Source organism: Bos mutus, chromosome 3 (assembly GCF_027580195.1).
Source record: "Bos mutus isolate GX-2022 chromosome 3, NWIPB_WYAK_1.1, whole genome shotgun sequence".
Taxonomy (NCBI): Eukaryota; Metazoa; Chordata; class Mammalia; order Artiodactyla; family Bovidae; genus Bos; species Bos mutus.
This window is the reverse complement of record NC_091619.1, coordinates 54718935-54724686: the sequence shown is the minus strand read 5'-3', so window position 1 is coordinate 54724686 and position 5752 is coordinate 54718935. Positions and strand designations below refer to the sequence as shown.

Here is a 5752-nt window from a genome sequence, read left to right as displayed (position 1 = left end):
TTTTTCTGCCTTCTCAACTAAACATGAGCTTTTAGAGTCAAATATTGTGACTAATTCATGGCTGTGTTCTCAGGACCTGGTTTGGCAGTTTGGCAAATGATTATGGAATAAATGAATGCATGGCCTTCTAGACCAGGCTGCGTCTGGTTACTATAAAGAGAGTTTTGTATAGGACTCTTCGGTTGCAAGCAACAGAAACAAACTTGAACCTCATTATGCAAAAAGGAGAGAATTTGTTATGAGTTCCAGGATGTCTCATGGAACCCAAGTGTAGGAATGCAGCCAGACTCTAGGACAAGAATGGAACTAGGTACTTTTTTTTTTCAAAGAAACTATTTTCCATCAAGTGAATTTCCATTTTAAGAGTGTGAAAAAACAATTTAAGACCACTTAGCAATTTTTCCTACCCATTCAGTGGCCTGAGCAGTGGGAGCTGCAGACCAGTCTGCAGTGGCAGGCTGAGCACACCAGTCTGCAGCGAGGAACTACTGAATAGGTGCAGAAGACACCTGCAAGCCTTCAGACCAGTCCACCATCTCAGGCTGAGCAGCAGTGAACTCTGGAGCTGGAGTGGGACATTCACCCTGAAGTTCCTCCTTGGTCACAGCCTTCTCAGCTGTCTCCTGCTCTTCCTTTTCAGTCTGCTCAGGATCTCTGTAGAAGCAGAGATCAGGCATGACCTCCCATGGGTGTTCACAGAAGATGGCACCCACACGTGTGCAGGACTTCCCAAATGAGCATCCACCACATCAGACCCACTGAGTGAGCTCCCTTCCTAGGATCTTACAACAGGATACATCAAGTTAGTCTGAAAACAGAAGGACCAAGTAATGCCTGAGAAGAGTAAGAAATACTGGGGAAAAGCAGAAGAAAGCACAGGCTATTTTTAAAATGTCTTCATCTCTCCTTAAAGCTCTCATATGTTAAAATTATACTTTTATAGCAAGTATTACTATCAAACTCCATACTTTAGGCCAGAGACCCTTGAGGTGCTAGAGAAAAACTTGCTCCTCATTTAGCACACTGCCTATACTTGTGAGTTCATCGGCCAGTGGCTTCAACGCTGAGCTCTAACAATGTGCAGATGGGGCTAGAAACTTAGAAAGGTAGCTTTATTTCTCATTTTTGCTCCTATGTATTCATTTGCCACCTCCTTCTCCTCCTCTTCCTTCCTCTCTCTTTCTTTCCCTCTTTCTCTCTCCCTCTCCCACAGACTCCCTATGGGTTTCTTGTTTTCTCAGATCACATGAAGAAACTATGTGTTATATGTCTAGGCACCTATGCTGCTGCTGCTGCTGCTAAGTCGCTTCAGTCGTGTCCGACTCTGTGCGACCCTATAGACGGCAGCCCACCAGTCTCCCCCATCCCTGGGATTCTCTAGGCAAGAACACTGGAGTGCGTTGCCATTTCCTTCTCCAACGCATGAAAGTGAAAAGTGAAAGTGAAGTTGTTCAGTCGTGTCCGACTCTTCGCGACCCCATGGACTGCAGCCTACCAGGCTCCTCCGTCCATGGGATTTTCCAGGCAAGAGTACTGGAGTGGGGTGCCATTTCCTTCTCTGAGAGGGAATTCTAGATAACAGGAAAAGAACATATATAGAAAATGAGCAATGAGTATTCTTTGGATGAAAAACCATTGAAAGATAGATTGTTTTGCAGTGGCACACGGAATGGCTCATAAACTGAAAAAAGCAGATGCAGGAAGAACAATTGGGAATCTGTCAAAATTATCCTATATCTAGTCCACCACAATACTCTGTTGACTTGGTCTACCAATTTCTCTCCATCTCTGCTATCTCTGTAGCTTCTCTCAGTCTTCTCTCACCTGAACACTGCATCAGCTTCCCAAACATCCATTTACATCCACTCTTGCCCTGCCCCATACATCCTGGAGACACCACAACCGGAATGGTCTTCACAAAATGAAAATCTGATCACATTGTTTTTCTGCTTCTCACTGCTCTTAAGATAAAGGTGAATAGCTTGGTTGCTATGACCTTATGTGGCCTTGTCTTGGTCTGCCTGTCCAGCATGATTTTGAATCACTTTGCTCCTCACTCTTGTAGTTTTCCCTGCAATGTTCTTCTCTGACTCTTTTGACTGTGCCATGCTCCCTCCCAAATCAGGGCCTTTGTATATGCTGTTCATTCTGTCTGGCAGACTCTTCTTACCACTCTTCGTCCTTTGGGAATAACTCAAGTCATTTTCTTGGGGAATCATTCACAAACTTCTCGAGTATAGGCCAAATCCTGTTATTACATATCTTCAGACTCTTATATGCATTTCATTACCATGATCTAAGCTAATAATTATTTCCATGACACTCTCACTCCTCCGTTAGACCATAGTCTCCATGAGGGAAGGAATACATCTTTTTTGCTCACCATTATATTCTTAATGTCTGTCTTAGTTCCTGGAATTCAACAAATATTGGCTGAGTGAGTAAGTAAATAAATAAGTGAATAGGAGTCTGAATAGTGATGGTGGCACTAGAAATGGGGAACATAGGGTCAATGCAGGCAGCTTAGGGGATAGAATTAGCGTGGAAAAGAACATGGTTTTAGTGTCAGAAATCCAGGGTTTAAGTCCTGACTTTTCTATCAATTGACATAAATTATTTTGGACCAGTTCCTTAGCTATTTTTAGTCTCTATTTCCTAATCTTTAAATGGGAAATGGTACCACTTGTCCCCAAAGGGTAGCAAAGAATGAATGAGAGAATGTACACAAAAGTGCTTTGTAACCTATGAAGCTCTTCACGAATTTATCTGTTTTATAGCCAGAAATGACCTTAGAATCTTATCTGAACTCTGGCTTTATAAATAAGGAAAAAGAGACGAGAGGTTAAAGGACTTTTCCAAGATCACTTCTCTGCTTCGTAAAAATACTAATGATGGTAATGATTTTGATATTAACATTGCTTGAGCACTTTCTGTACACTAATCACTCTACCAACATAATCCTTCCTGACCTAATCACTGCTATAAAGCTATCCCACAGAGATGATTCCTATTATATATTTAAGGGTACCCGTTGAAGAGTCTGGGAAGCACAGATGAGATGGGATGAGAACTCGCTAGTCCTGGCTTCTTGTGTGTCCATGGATTGTTCAACTCTCTTATCATGGGGAGGAAATGGGAGAGTCAGACATGTCTCCTAGTTTCTGAGCTTTATTTGACCACTCTCTGAGTTAGATGAGAAACTCAAGGTGGGAAAATATGAGTTTTCTTTTTGTGAAGATGAAATTGTGATATTTTAATAGGACCAATTTTAAATGAAATTACTGAAGTTGCCAGAGTAAGAAACAAAACCCTTGGGATTTTTTCACTGGTATTTCAAGCTTGTGAGGATTTTATTTCCACTTATGGAAGAGAAGAATGAAAGTGTTTATTATTGTGAAGTTCTTTTATAAGACATGTTAAAATGTGAAATTCATAATTTTATTGCCGTATTCAGTATGACATGCAAATAGGTCTTGATTATGAGTTAAACAAAGCAAAGTATGTTATTTTTAACCACTTATTTTTATCGCGATACTGCAGTTATTGTTGCCAGCTTCCCCAAGGCAGGAGGGTGTGCTCCGTCCCTCTCTGTTCCTTTGTTCCTTTGTTCCTCCCTCCTTCTGTCCTTCCTTCCCTTTTCTCCCATTCCTTCTTGTGGTATTTTACCCAGTCAAATTTTATTCACCAAAATATGTACAAGAAACAGCTATAAGCGCGTTTCCCTCATAGGTTGTCTCTCAAGGATATGGTATCTTTGCTGCCCTGCATGTTAGTAGCCTGACAGCTTATTCACTCAACAAATATCTATTGAGTTCACTTACTTTGAACAGTGATTGAAGAGGAAGGCAAAGGGCAAGAAAAATGAAGGAGATGAAGCAGACAACAGGGTCAGACTGGAGAGATGATGATGATGCGCCGCCCCCCCCCCAAACTACTACCATACAGGGCTTTGCTAGGAACCCCTGGCCTCTGGTTTTCCAATAGTATCCTCAGTGATAATAGTTAGACCTTATTCTCAGGGCCCAGGCATTGTCCTAAGTACCTTTGAATTCTCAAAATGACTTTATATCATGAGCCTATTACAACTGTGCGTGTGTGTGCTCAGTCACTTCAGTCATTCTAACTCTGCGACCCCACGGACTGCAGCCCACCAGGCTCCTCTCTGTCCATGGGATTCTCCAGGCAAGAACACTGGAGTGGGTTGCCATGCCCTCCTCCAGGGGACATTCCTGACCCAGGGATTAAATTCCCATCTCTTGCACTGAGGCAAATTCTTTACTGCTGAGCTACCACAGAAACCCCTATTACAACTGCCGCTACTGGTGCTGCTGCTGCTGCTGCCAAGTCGCTTCAGTCGTGTCCGACTCTGTGTGACCCCACAGACGGCAGCCCACCAGGCTCCCCCGTCCCTGGGATTCTCCAGGCAAGAACACTGGAGTGGGTTGCCATTTACTTCTCCAGTGCATGAAAGTGAAAAGTGAAAGTGAAGTTGCACAATTGTGTCCGACTCTTTGCGACCCCATGGACTGCAGCCTACCAGGCTCCTCCGCCCATGGGGTTTTCCAGGCAAGAGTTCTGGAGTGGGGTGCCATCGCCTTCTCCGCCTATTACAACTACTAGGTATCAAATGAACACACATGGAACAGAGGCACAGAGGAATTAAGCAATTAACTTAGTGGTCCAGCTAACAAATGTGGGGGAGAAATTTGAACCCCGAACCCATACTTGTGACATTTCTTAATGTAGGTACAAACCGCATTCCGGAGCATTGAGAATATACTGGTCCTCTTCAGAGAGAGAGTCCGAGGAAAGTAGGAGAGATTGGAAGTCCAAACCCTGGCTGAATAAAACTGCTAACCTAGCCCTGGTGTTTAAAGTGACTATCATTCTAAGTAGTTTCTCTTTCCCAGGCTTTGAGACAATCTGTCATAAGCCACCTGTACCTTTGACCTGGAAATGGGCACGTTCATTACTCACTCGGCCTTTGATTTGAATGAGTGATGTGCAGAGGTGGCTATTGGGTGGCTTCCACCTACCACATTCTGTGGCTACATTTATGGTCATGTTTGTGCATTAGTATTTTCTGCTTAGCTAAATTGTGCACATTGCATTTAAGGCCAGGTTTGGCTTGTTTAAAAACATCCAAATTGGGATTAAGTATTCAAACTGTAATCTCTTTAGTGAGCGTCTGTCCACTGGATTTGTATGACATAAAGTGGGTTATTGAAATACTGTAACTTTAATATTTTTTATCCTCTATGCAGAAATGACTCTTAAATGAATTTAGAAACTAGGAAAGACATTGGACAGATACCAAAGAACAGAGCAGATCTCATTATTTTTCAGGCCAGTTATAGCAGAGCCCACATCTGTGTAGGCTTCTCCATCCAAATTCTTTCCTTTAAGCAGTAATACACTGTACTCCTTGGTATAGGATAGTAAATTCCCTGGGGGTTTCTAATATCTCCCCTTTCTCTGTTTGTAATGGTGTTGTTCTAAGGTGATACATTTCCCCTTACTCTTTACCCTCGAGCTGCTAGAGAATTTGAATCATCCAAATCTAGAATATTTCCAGGAATGCAGGGGGCGGGTGGAGTGTGCTGGGGGTTAGGAAGGGGGATTTGAAATCTACCCATTTGTATCTAATTGAAAAGTGTGCAGCTCTAGTTAGTATTCTGCAAATATTGAATATGAATAATCAGATAAGACACTTACTGGTATAAAGAAACCAATAAATTTTATTTTTGTGGTA

The 5752-nt window shown here is 42.5% G+C and overlaps 1 non-coding gene across 1 annotated transcript; it reads right to left on the bottom strand.

Moving 5' to 3' along the window:
- Positions 1–935: 935 nt before the first annotated feature.
- LOC138987324 (small nucleolar RNA SNORA62/SNORA6 family) lies at positions 936–1085 on the bottom strand. Its single transcript, XR_011463811.1, has one exon. It is a non-coding gene; the product is annotated as a small nucleolar RNA SNORA62/SNORA6 family (small nucleolar RNA).
- Between the last annotated feature and the right edge of the window lie 4667 nt (positions 1086–5752).